Genomic DNA, 13,636 nt, shown 5'->3' with positions numbered 1-13,636 from the left:
GCTCTCTCAGGCCCTTGTTCACTTGAACACGTATCTCGCTTCTTGTCTCTAAGTCTCTTATATATGTAGGCTTGTTCTTTAAGCCCTTCTTCTCTCTTGAACACATATTTCCACTCTTTCTCTCCCTTCACATCTTCCTAAGTAAGATTAATTCAATAAAATCTGTAAGATTAATTCAATAAAATCTGTTATGATTCACTAAAATAAAATAAAAACTAATAGAGTATATGTCATCTCTAAGACAATGATTTAGGGAAAAGGGAACTTCAATAGAGGTCATGATGCTAGACTGTTTTATACATCAAACCCTACCATTAGCAATTTTGTAAACCACAGTGCCTTAATCAAAATTTGAAACAAATAAATAACATGTGTCATCCTTTACAGTAGGAGCCATTTGGTCTTTAAGAAAAGTGGACATATTGCAAAGCCTGTTTGCTTCTCTGTTTCAAGTATATTGAAATCAAGAAGTCTTGGGCAGAAGTAACAAAAAGGGCATGAATAGTTGAACAACTCCCACTAACAATGTAATCGGTGGACAGTGGGTACATGTAAAATTATCTCTATTACGATACATCAGTTTGGCATTATAAAATTTTTAAAACACAATTTCCACTCTAAAAATTTAAAGGTTACTCTTCAGTTTAGTAAATTAAGTTCCACCAATTCACATCCAAGGTGTTACAGTGTTAAATTTTAGGATAAAATCCTGTAATATTTCTTTGCCTATTGTTCTCATGGCATATATATATTCTTCTTGATAAAAGAAATGTTCAAAGACTAGTTTGAAAATGCAAGATGACATATACTCTGTTAATGAGAGGATAAAGTAAGTGCAAAAAAAAAAAGGATTTTATGTTACCAATTCTTAGGCATCAGGGGCAGCTAATATTAAGAATAAAATCTTAGAATGTATAAACAAGGTGAATTACAAATAATGATAAGTATAGAAAGATTATTTTTTAGAATTGTTTATAGTCTGTTGCTATAAAAGAATGTGACTAAAATGTCTGCTTATAATTCCTTTCAACCTAGGATTCTGAGATGGTTGTATTTCTGGTCCTTTAGTGCCACCTATGGTCCTCTGTTTAAAATGAGCATTTTTATTACTCAATACATTTTCCCAGTTAAGTTCGATCAAATGAGCTAAATATATTTCTAAAGAGTAATATAACAATATGTATTATGAAATTTTAAAATGTTTATATTCTTTAATTCAGTAATATCATGTTTAGGAAATGAGGCAAAGACTGGTAAGAATAGTTAGCACTTTAAATGATTTTAATGTTCGAATAATTAACTGCATCTGAAGCATGATATATTATACTACCATTTAAAAATATTGTCCAAGAAGAGAAAATTACCTTTAGTTACAGTAAAATAATTTTTCTCCTTTTATAAACTACCTTAAGAGTCATGCAAAGTAGACCAAAAATAACATAACCCATAACCACCAAACCTATGTGCCTAGAAAATAATGTTGTATATACAGTACTCAAGTAAGATAAAGTCTGTATTTGCAGAGAAAACAAAAGTCACTAGGTGGGGACTCTTAGTTCAAAATTAGTACCATATTACTCTGTGTGATTCTATTCTGTTATATTTCTCTTAACTATCATAAAGGGGCCTGATTTCTTTATCCTTGCTTTGTCTGTAACCCCTTTCTGTTAACTAGGTTGCCAAAGAGATATATTTCATTAGTTTTCAAATGTTGAGATGAACTTTAAGACTTCCATACCTAGAAGGATTTTCACTAAATAATGATAATTTAGTAGTTTTCCTATATGTCTTTCACTGGTTTTGATATCAGGGTTATACAAACTCATAAATTCTTTCAAGTGTTTCATTGACTTCTATTTTTGGAAAGAGATTGCAATAAATATATTTCTTATGTAAATGTCTGGTAGAAATAAATCATGAGAACATCTTTGTATTATATAGAAGGTAACTTATTGACTTGATATCTTTAAATATATAGGCCTTTGAGGATAAGTTGCTCCTTCTTATTTGAGTTTTGATAATTTGTGTCTTGGAAGGAACTGATACTTTATGTAAATATAAATATGAGGACTGAGGAGTTAACTCAAAGGGCTGGAGAGCATGTTTCACAATTAGGAACCAGGATGGTTTCTCAGCACCACATGGTTCCTGGAGCACTGCTGAATGTGACCACAAAACAAACAAAAAAGATCATAAATTTATGATCATAGTTGTTCATATTCTATTATCTTTTTAAACATCATATTGTAATCGCCGTTTTAGCACAGTAGATAGGGCGTTTCCCTTGCATGCAGCAGACCTTGGTTCGATGACTCCACCCCTCTCAGAGATCCTGGCAAGCTACCGAGAGTATCCCACCTGCACGGCAAAGTCTGGCAAGCTACCCATAATGTATTGGACATGCCAAAAACAGTAACAAGTCTCACAATGGAGATATTACTGGTGCCCACTCAAGCAAATCGATGAACAATGGGAGGACAGTGCTACAGCGCTATCAATCTATGTTGGATTTTGTTTTTGAGCCACATCCATTAGTTCTTATGACCTAATTCCCAGCTCAGTGCTCTGGATCCCTCTTGTTAGTGCTGAGAGAAACATGCTATGCTGGAGTTTGAAGCTGGGCCTCTCTCATGCAGGGCATGAGCTCCAGTCCTTTGAACTACTTTCTTGGCCCCCATATTGTTTTAATTTGTTAGTTTATGATAAGGGCTGAATTGGCCTTCCCACTCTCCAGGATTCACATGCATCCCTCAATCAGTGCATATTCTCCACTACCTGTGTCCCCAGTATAACTTGTGGGCATTATGGTTTACAATATAGATACTGAGAGTTTATCATATTTGGTTCTATATCTACTTTCAGCATACATCTCTCATCCCGAACATTTTCTCCAATCATCATTGTCTTAGTGATCCCTTCTCTATTCCAGTTGCCTTCTCCTCCAGCTCATGAAACAGGCTTCCAACTATGGGGAAATGTTCCTGGCCCTTGTGTCTACTTTCCTTCAGTGTTAGTCTCATATTATGCTGTTTTATATTCCACAAATGAGTGCAGACCTTCTATGTATGTCCCTCTCCTTCTGACTCATTTCACTTACATATGCTGAAATCTTAAAACCCCTAAGACTTATTGGAAATTGCATCTTTGCAAATTGTATTAATTATGGTGAGGTCATACTGAAATCGGATGACCCCTTACTCTAATAGGACTGGTTTCTTTATTTAAAAAAGACCACATGGTGGGTATGATGCTCCCAGCAGGTCAATTTTTACCTGTGAGGTGAGTGAATCAGCAGCCTGATGGCACCGTCAGGCTTTCAGATAGCCCAAAATTGCTGCTGTGCCTTTGGCTAGACCCCAAAAACTTGGGGCAAAGTTTAGCAAGAAAGTAAACGACCAAAAGTTAGGTATGTGGGAGATACACCCACAAACCACCTCCGGCTCAGCTATATAATTGGAGGCATGGCCTCTCTGGTTCCTGATCTAACTGCTTAACGGCCATGATCCCAGAGACTCAGAAACAAATCTCGGAACCAAAGCTTTTGATAGAAATGCATCCTATTCCTGCAGTAGATTACTGGCACTGGGCCACTCTAGGTGGGAATAAGTTTCGTGCCTTGGCTTGTTCCCCATGGTGGCCTGATGACCACCATCCTCCAGAGGCCACTGGACAGTCAGGTTTGGGTCTGCAGTGACGACACATGCTGGGCCTCACCAGATGGGGGTGGAACCAGCCCTTTCCTCCCCATCCCAGTGAGACCCCAAGTCGCCGCCTACAAATGGCCTCTCTGGCTTCTGATCAAGCTGCTTAAAGGCCATGATCCCAGAGACTCAGAAACAAACCTCGAAACCCAGTGGCTTTTGGCAGAAATGCATCTGAACCACATACAAAGTGGCCACCGCCTCAGAGCTTCTTGGAAAGCCAGGTATGAGCCAGCGGTGACAGGACAACTGCAGTCTCATGGGAAGGGGGGCGGTATCGGCTCGTCCTTCATGCCCTACCGAGGTCACGAGTTTCCCCCCACAAGCAGCTCTCTGGCATGGCCATGGCTACAGAGGCAAAAGGACTTAATCTAGAGCCCGGCAGCTTGTGGCAGAAAAGTGAATGGACCATGCGTTAAACTATGGCACCATTCCTCCCTGGGAGGGAAAGAGTGTTGCTCCCTTCCACCTTTATCCCACCTTGCAGCAAGGTGGCTGCTGCCTCAGAGCTTACTGGAAAGCCAGGTATGAGCCGGCATTGACGGGGCAACTGCAGTCTCATGGGAAGGGGGGTAGTACCGGCTCGTCCTTCATGCCCTACTTAGGTCACGAGTTGCCCCCCCCCCCCCCCCCCACGAGCAGCTCTCCAGTATAGCCATAACACCAGATGCACAGAAACCAATCTCGTAATTATCTGGCTTTTTGCAGAAATCCAAAATTTGAAGCTGCTATTGTGGCCACGTAAGATTATATGATTCTCATAACCAGCTATAGAAAACAAAGTATTTCACAATGCCTTTTCAGCATGTCTGATTGTTGGGGGGGAAATTCTAAACAATAATGGTGCCTCTTTTGTCGAAATAATGAATGTATTCAATGTAGAGAAGAGTTAAGTGGAAATCATCTGCCTCACAGGCATAGGGAGGGGTGGGAGGGGGGTATATTGGGGTTCTTGGTGGTGAAAAATGAGTACTGGTGAAGGGAGAGGTGTTTGATCATTGTATTACTGAGACTTAAACCTGAAAACTTAGTAACTTTTCCCACAATGATTCAATAAATAAATATAAGAAGAAAAAATAATAAAATTATGAAAAAAGACCACATGAAGAAACAGAAATACATACTGTTCTGTGACACATAAGGAGACACCATATACAGGGCAACAGATGCCTGATACCACAAAAATCTAGGAGAAACACATGAAATAGTTTTTTTCTCAGAGCTCTTAGTAATAAATTCTCGACAATATCTGGACTTTGAACTCTAAACTCCAATAATTATAAGACTGAATTTCAACATTTAAGTATGACAGATCCTGGCAATTTGTTTTGGAAACCCTGAAAATAAACACACTGGGTCTTAGGAAAACATGAGCATTGGTAGGCTTTAAAATTCCTCCATTTTTATTGCACTGCCTTATATTCTCCTTTAATAAATTTTGCAGTTTGAAGTGCCTGGTTTTGTTTGTTAATTTTTTGGTAATGAGGAAAAGAGGTTTGATCCTCCTGCTCTTACTCACGGCAGAATTTTCTTGGTTCTTTCTTATGGGTTTTCTAGAGGCAAAGTTAATCAACATCCCAGCCCTCTTAAGACAAAGAGTTTTATTTTCATGCTATTCCACTCTCACCCTCCAGCACTTTGTCAAAACTACCTGTGAAATGTCACTTTTACTCCAAGTCAGCTGATATGAACTGGTTCTCTCTGTATTTGCTTACATCTCTAGATTTCAGGTAGTGGTTTGCTCTGTGACCTCAGTCCCTGATAAGAGTGACTTTCATTTCCTTCAACAGTTTTATAAGCATGGGAAAGACTATGTCCAAGTCCTATACGTGTCAAAACTGAAACCAGAAGTCAGATTTATTTTGTAGATTACATCTAAGATGTATTCCATACTGAGCTGGAGATAGTGCAGCAGGTAAGGCCCTAAGAAATTCCTACTTTGCCAGATCTACAGTTTCCCCCAGCTCCCAATCAAAATTTCCACTGTGGTGATATTGAAGTTGTCTCTGTTGGAGTTTCTGTTTAGATGTATTCATTGTCTCTTGGCTATGAAATTATGTCCAGGTTCTCCCAACACCTCAAAAGGCCAAATTTTGCAGATACTAGTTCCATGTACAGCTTGCCTAATTTACAGTGACTATCCAAAGATTACTTCTGTTTGCCTTCACATGTTCTTTTCATCAGTGATTTTCAGTGCTGATTGAAAAGTGGCCTCATAATTCCCTGGCTGGAGTCATCATGAAGAGTCAGAGAAACACCTTACTCTTTCTTGGTAAACAGTAGACGCCTGTCCTCCAACCCAAGTTACCTCCCAAAACGGGTACATTAGATTCTTTTCCCCTACCATTTTCTTCACTGCTGTTGTTGCAATGACTTGACATGTTCTTGGTTGTGATGTCCATGCACTTGACCCAGAGCTTGCTAGGGGTTACACTCACATTTTGTTAGCTACAGTGCTTGTGTTTGTGGCCAGTGCTTTCACACAGTTCTTGCACATCTTTAGTTGTGGTGCTCTCCAGGAGTCATAGACGTTTGTTGCAGTGGTCCCACATGCCTGACTATAGACTTCTAGAGATCTCACACTCTTTTGCACTACATAGAATCCCAGACAGAAAAAAATTCTGAGCTGGTGCTTACTACATGTGGGCAGCACAAGAGATTGAACTTGCTACCTCTTGTTAATTTACCACTGGCCCATTCCCTGCAATCCCCAAATGGACTTGTCTTGTTCAGGTCATAACTCGTAATTTATGATCTACTGAGAACCAGAGCATTTCCAAGCCTGATTATTAATTATCTCATGCCCTGCCCCTGTGGCCCACCTCTGCTATGTAGGAAGTAGAAGACGGAATCTTCTCTGGCCCTTTATTCACACTCTGGAGAAAGTCTTAGGCTCCTTTTTCCAAAGCCTGCTGCTCATTTTGTAGTCACCCTTTCCCACTAAACCCATAGACAGCCTTTATTCAAAGAAGGGTAACTTTAAAAAATGGTTTCACCTACCCCTGTACAGCTTCAAATTCTTAATGGTTTCCACACTCCTTCAAGATATGACATAGAATGTCTAGGGGTGTGATTCTGTGGTAGAGCACATGCCTCAGATATGTGAGGTCCTGAATTTGATCCCTGGTACCACCACTATCAAGAACAACAAAAATCTCTAATGGTCATTAGTAATATCCATAATGTTATAAAATAGTGACAGAGATAGAGAAAAGCAAAACTGCAACTAGATAATGTGGAATTCTAGTTATGTAAAGAAATTTGATTACCGATTTATGTAAATAAACTTGATCTTTGAATGGCTCAGATATAATCTGAATTTGCTGTTCGTCATCTAACAGAGTGCTAGAGCCTCTGACCTCATGATTCCTTGAGTATGATAATATACCACTTAATTATGAAGATCTAGTGACACAGAACTTGATATCTTTGCTAAGGCTCTTTTTCAAATATCAAGTGGTTCTTTGCCATTAGTCAAGAATACTGGAAACTCTGAAAGGTGTCTATCAAAGTAAGCAATGCTAGGCACTCCATGAAATATTTTCATTCATGAAAGATGTCTCTAGCACCAAGAATCTTATTGATTTTTTTTTTGGCTTTCACTAATGAATATTTTTTAATTTAAGAAAATTTACTTTTTTAGGCCAGAGAGATAGTACAGTGGGAAGGGCTTGCCTTTCACACAACAAACTAAGTCTTGACCCCCAGCACCAAATATAGTCCCCCAAATCCCACCAGGATGATTCTGAGCATAGAGCCAAGAGTAATCCCTGAATATCACCTGATGTGACAAAGAAAGAAAGAAAGAAAGAAAGAAAGAAAGAAAGAAAGAAAGAAAGAAAGAAAGAAAGAAGAGAGAGAGAGAGAGAGGGAGGCAGGGAGGGAGGGAGGGAGGGAGGGAGGGAGGGAGGGAGAGAGGGAGGAAGGAAGGAAGGAAGGAAGGAAGGAAGGAAGGAAGGAAGGAAGGAAGGAAGGAAGGAAGGAAGGAAGCTGATTTTCTACCATCTCTCTACTACTTTGTTGTGAACAGGGAGGGGATGAAAACATTAAGATGATAGTGAAGGGGTTTGAAGTGTCGTATCTTCCCTCTTGGTAGCCTACTGTCCTGTTTTTTTTTGTCCAAAATCTATGGGTATTTCAATTTTTTCAGAATTTAGTTTACTCGCTTTTCCTTATTTGATTTGTGAAATGGATGCTTCCTCTCATTTGTTGGAAAATTGATTTTTCTTTCCATTTAACACTTAGTTTAAATTTATGGAATGAATGTATATCACTTCCTTTGTTTGAATGTGGCTAGACCTTATTTTCCCTCTGAATATTATCTTCTCTTTTTCATTTGATCAACCTTTGAAAAGGAAAATCCTTGAATTTGGATTAAAACATCTTACATACACAAAGAATAAAATTCTAATGATAGCCAAGACATTAAAAAACTAAAAGTGAAGGACTTTCCCTACTTGACTTTAAGATATTTATTATGAAGTTATCAAAATCAGTTTTTTTCCCATGTAGTCTCTGCAATTAGAAGCAAACTATGGAGCCAGAAAAGACCAATGGATATTTTTATCCTTGAAGTACAGTATCACTTTGCATACTAAAAACATCAATTTTTGCTTTGTTTTGTTTTCAGGTCACACCCTGTGGTGCTCAAGGCTAACTCTTGGCTCTCTGCTCAGTGAAAAATGCCCTATCCACTTTCTGATAAGGTTTGTTAACCGTTGGACTCATGCCCAACAAATAAATCAATTGTGGCAAAAGAAAAATCTAGAAACTATTTGTAAAACAATATGGAAAAATATTTATAACTCCAAGGTTTTTAATGGATATTCTGAATAAGACACACAAAGAAAAAACCCAAAGGAAAAAAAATCATTAATGTAACTAACCACGTGAAATTAAGAATTTACCTCTATCACCACAAAGCAAATGAAAAGACAAACTAAAATCTAGAAAACTTTTGAAGCACATACATTGAATAAAGAAACAAAAAACAAAGAATATTAAATGATTCTGAAGCAGGTAGAAAAAATGACCAAACTCATAGAAAAATTACATATGAGGCAGGAATTAATATGAGGAAGCAAAAATAACCCAAAGATACAAAAATATTTCAAATTTACCAGTAAAGGGGTAAAAAGAATTTCAGACTTCAATCACATACAATTTCACACACAACTGTATGTCAAAAATTAGTGCCATTTCTAGAGGAAAGGGCAGCTCAGATAGAGAAGGGGACACCAAATAAAGGGTGTTTGGAGGATCCTCCCAGGAGGGGAGATGCATGTCGAAAGTAGACTATGGACTGAACATGTTTGCCACTCAATGCCTCTTTTGCAGACCACAACACCCAAAAGGAGAGAGAGAACACAGGGGATTGCCCTGCCACAGAGGCAGGGGAGGATGGGGGGATGGGGGTGGGGGGATACTATCCATGGTGGTGGAAAATGGGCACTGGTGGAGGGATGGGTATCTGATCATTGTATAATCAAACCCAAGCACAAAATATTGTAAATCTAAAAAAAAAAATTAGTGCCATAAAACCAAAAATTGGTAAGATGTAGACTTAGGAGAATAATATTGTTAATAATAACAAACATGGAATCCACAGATGATAAACTTGTAGATTAGTAGGGAATACTAGGACATAAAATTTTATCTGTTTTTTTGATTTTTTGTTTTGTCTTGTTTTGTCCACACCTTGGCTATGCTCAGGGTTCATTCCTGGTCCTGCATTCAAGGGATCACTCCTGGTAAAGCTTGGCAGAACATTAAACGGTGCTGAGGATTGGGGATATGGATTCAAACCCAGTTTGGTCCCATGTAAGCCAAGAACTCTGCCTATACAACTGCCTCAGCACTAGGTCTTAATTTTTAAAAGAACACTCTGAGTAGGATGATCAGCAACCCTTCAAGGAAATTGTAACCACAATCCAAGAAAATACTACCCCATCCATCATCAAAACCAGGAAGTCAATGTTGTTAATGAGGTAAGCAGGTAGATAGAAAAGGGTTCCCATGGCAATGGAATTCCTGGGAAAAAATAACCAACTGGCCCTAAGAATGTCAGGACCTGGCTTGTGACAAGAACTAAGACCTGATAAGATCTTTACTTGGCACCAGCACAGACCAGAGAAGGTTGGACACTTGCCTCGGAGAGAAGCTCCACCAGGAACAAAGACAAACAAATTAATTTCAAAGAAACCATCAACCAATCCCAACTCTTAGTCATCTGGGGGTCCACTGGTCCACTGACATCAATATCAATGTTGATTGTTTTTATTTAATCCTCATACTTGGGTCAGCTTTTACCAGTTGTCTCAACAATGTCTTTTATAGTAAAAAGATCACCTTTAAAATAGCATCTACCTTTTAGTTTTGTCTAGTCCTGAAACATTCTTCAGCCTTTTTATATATTTATGACCTTTTAAGTCACTTATATATAGAATGTTCCTCAATTCACATTTGTACCGTGTTATAAAATAACTGATTTAAGTTATGCATGTTGACAAGGAAATCACAGGAGTGAAATATATTATCATTATAGTCATCAAGCAGAGTGTGATTCTGCTTTGCCCTATAATAATGATATTCACCTCAATGACTTGAAAATGCCACTGAGGGGCTCGAGTGATAGTACAATAAGGTAGGTTGTTTGCCTTGCACACAGTCAAATTGGATTTGATCTCTGGTGTTCCATATGGTCTCTTGAGCACCTCAGAAGTAATTTCTGACTGCAGAGCCAGGAGTAACCCCCAGCGTATTGCCAACTGTGACCCAAAAATCAAAAACAAATATGCCACTGAAATGGGACAAATAAGTTTCTCTACTAGAATGTTAGTTCTCCCTTTGGCCATTAGTAGGTATTTTGTGGGAAGGTAATCTGAGGTATAAATTTGCTATTTTTTCCAGAGTTTCTACTCTAAATTTTTATTTATTTATTTGTGAGTTCATGGTTTTCCTATTTTATTCAGTGAACTAAAATCTCTACTTACTCTATTTTAATGTCTAAATTATCTAAGTTTTGGTTCATGAAATTCAAATTATCCTTAAGACCTTTTGCCATCTACCCATTATTCTTTATGCCCTTCTTTGTTTTCTAACACAAAAGATGTTCCCAATTTAATTATATCCCTGTCTTTCCCCTGGGATTAGACAGGGATCTTTATAGAGGAAAAGCTTGATTTAGAAGCCAAGTGTTGAGTGTTAGCTAGTTTTATTGATATTGGAATTTTCCACCCTCTTCTCTCAGTCTATTGGAGTGCTTCCCCTGTTCAGCACTCATGCCCTACTGAATCCACAAAGCTCTGACTCTAACTCTTGACCTAGACAGTCTTAAAGAATACCCTGAGCTTTTCTAAATTGGGGCATGTTTCTTTTTGACTATAAGTCCCTGACTAAAGACCCCGTTTTCTTTTTCAAAATTCAATTTGGAAAATTTTAATTGTGACACTTTCTTCTTTATCCTTTGTAAAATATACATAAATTTGGACACACACAGAAATCTTGGACCCGAGCAACTTGTGGCAGAGATAGCCTGGGATGTTACAACCGGCTTTCTCTGCTGGGCCGCTCCAGACAGGGGTAGGCACCATCCCACTGCCTGCCCTCTAAGAGCTCCAGTGGTTGCCATTTTCTAGAAGCCAGCAGAAGCACGAGGGTGACGGTAAATCCCAAGTCTCGAGGGACAGGGGAGGAATGGGCCGTCCTTCCCTCTGCCAAGATGGGACACAGAGGTGAAGCAACATCTGCCTATCATTGACTTAAGCTCCCACATGGCCACAGTCCAGAGACACACACACAGAAATCTCAGACCCAAGCAACTTGTGGCAGAGGTGGCCCGGTACCTTGCAACAGGTCTTCTCTGCTGGGCCGATCCAGACAGGGACAGGCGCCATCCCACCGCCTGCCCTCTAAGAGCTCCAGCAGTCACCATTTTCTAGAAGCCAGCAGGAAGCACCAACTCCCACATGGCCATGATCCAGAGACACACACAGGAATCTAGGATCCCGAGCAACTTGTGGCAGCGATTTCTTCATACCCTAATTATTAAATTTTTAGAATTCCTAGAGACCGTGGCTGCTCTTGCGGCCACCAGACATTATATTATATCCATAACAAGCAATACAAAACACATTGTCTAGCAATTGTATTTTTGGCAGGTATGAGGGATGGTAGGACTGGTCTTGAAATATTGAAGGTAACCAAAGTAGAGAAAGAATATTTTTCAAATTTTCTGCCACACAGGCAGGGGAAGGTGTGGAATGGGAGGTGGGAGGGAACACTGGGGATTTTGGTCGTGGAAAATGTGCACTGGTGAAGGGAGGGGTGTTTGACGACCGTATGATCGAAGTTCAAACATAAAATTTTTGTTACTGTTTATCTCATGGTGAATTAATAAAAAATTAAAAATACATAAATATTTCCCTAGACTGTTAATAGTTTTACAACTCACGCTTCCTTTTTCTCAAAAGAAAACAGAAAACCATGTCTTAGAAATGCATCAATCAGAGGAATGAGCACACGTGTTTGCAAATTTATGTATAAGAATGAGAACCAAACTTAGATGTCAACCAGCAAACCCAAATGGCCTTATCACTGAGTAAAACACTTGCAAACTTCAGAATAATTTAACATTCTTACTCATTATCTTATTGGCCAAACTCCTCCCTAGTAAGTATTCCAGTAGTTTTCCTTAAGCTCACTCCAGGACTTAAAAATCATAAGAGGGCCAGGGGCCAGAGAGATGGTACAGTGGGCAAGATGTTTACCTGCACCATCGGGAGCCAGGAGTAACTCCTAAGCACCACAAGGTGTGGCCCCCAAACAAACAAACAGAAACATGAGTCATCACTATTGCAAGCATAGTGACACAAATTATAATAATTTTAAGAAAGTAAAATTATTTAAACACCATGATTTACAAGGTTGTTCATAATATAGCTATTTTAGGTATTCAATGTGTCTGCTAAGGAGTGGGGTAGAGAGAAAGAGAGAAACTTGGGTCATTAGTGTAACAATGCTGGTACTGGTGGATTTGGAGCTGGAACACTAAATTCCAAATACTTTTATTAAAATCTTTATTAACCATGAGACCTCAATAAAAAATTTTAATTTTTAAAAAAATAATCAAGTAGATGGGCTTGTAAACCCCGGAGCAAGGTCCTGCCTACTGAGGCCACTGTTCTGCAGAGACCCCAGGGCAAGCCACCATAAGCATGTCGGATCAGGAGGCAAAACCTTCAACTGAGGACTTGGGGGATAAGAAGGAAGGAGAATAAATAAAGCTGAAAGTTATTGGACAGGATAGCACTGAGATTCATTTTAAAATGAAAATGACCACACATCTCAAAAAACAAAAAGAATCTTACTGTCAAAGACAGGGAATTCCAATGAATTCGCTCAGGTTTCTCTTTGAAGGTCAGAGAATTGCTGATAATCACACTCCAAAAGAACTGGGAATGGAAGAAGATGTGATTGAAGTTTATCAAGAACAAACAGGGGGTCGTTCAAGGGTTTAGATATTCTTTTTATTTTTTTCTTTTCCCTCAATCCTTTTTTATTTTTAAAAATAGTTCTTTTGTAATGTGGTGTTCAAAAAAGAATTGAGAACAGCCACCCAGTCTCTTTAAAACATCTGGTAGTTTGAATTCTAATGCCCATTATTCATTATCATTTATTTTCATTGTGCTCATTTTTGATGATCAAACTTCAGTCCTTCATATTGTCCTCTCCTTTTAGAAAATGACTTGTTTGCACAGAAAGGCCACCTTTTGCAAGGACTGTGCATTTTCAGGCTTGTGATAATAAGATCGACCAATGCAAGTGTCCTGGAGCGATAGCACAGCGGGTAGGGCGCTCGCCTTACAAGCGGCCAACATGGCCGACCCGAGTTCGATTCCTCCGCTACCGAGAGTATTTGCTATGCCAGACACAGT

The 13,636-nt window shown here is 39.0% G+C and overlaps 1 pseudogene; it reads left to right on the top strand.

Annotated features, from left to right (window-relative positions):
* The first annotated feature begins 12,864 nt into the window (after window positions 1-12,864).
* LOC130027710 (small ubiquitin-related modifier 1-like) lies at window positions 12,865-13,374 on the top strand (annotated as a pseudogene).
* Window positions 13,375-13,636: the final 262 nt, after the last annotated feature.

Source organism: Sorex fumeus, unplaced genomic scaffold (genome assembly GCF_029834395.1).
Source record: "Sorex fumeus unplaced genomic scaffold, SorFum_2.1 ptg000037l, whole genome shotgun sequence".
NCBI classification, from domain to species: Eukaryota; Metazoa; Chordata; class Mammalia; order Eulipotyphla; family Soricidae; genus Sorex; species Sorex fumeus.
This window is presented reverse-complemented; position numbering and strand designations above follow the sequence as displayed.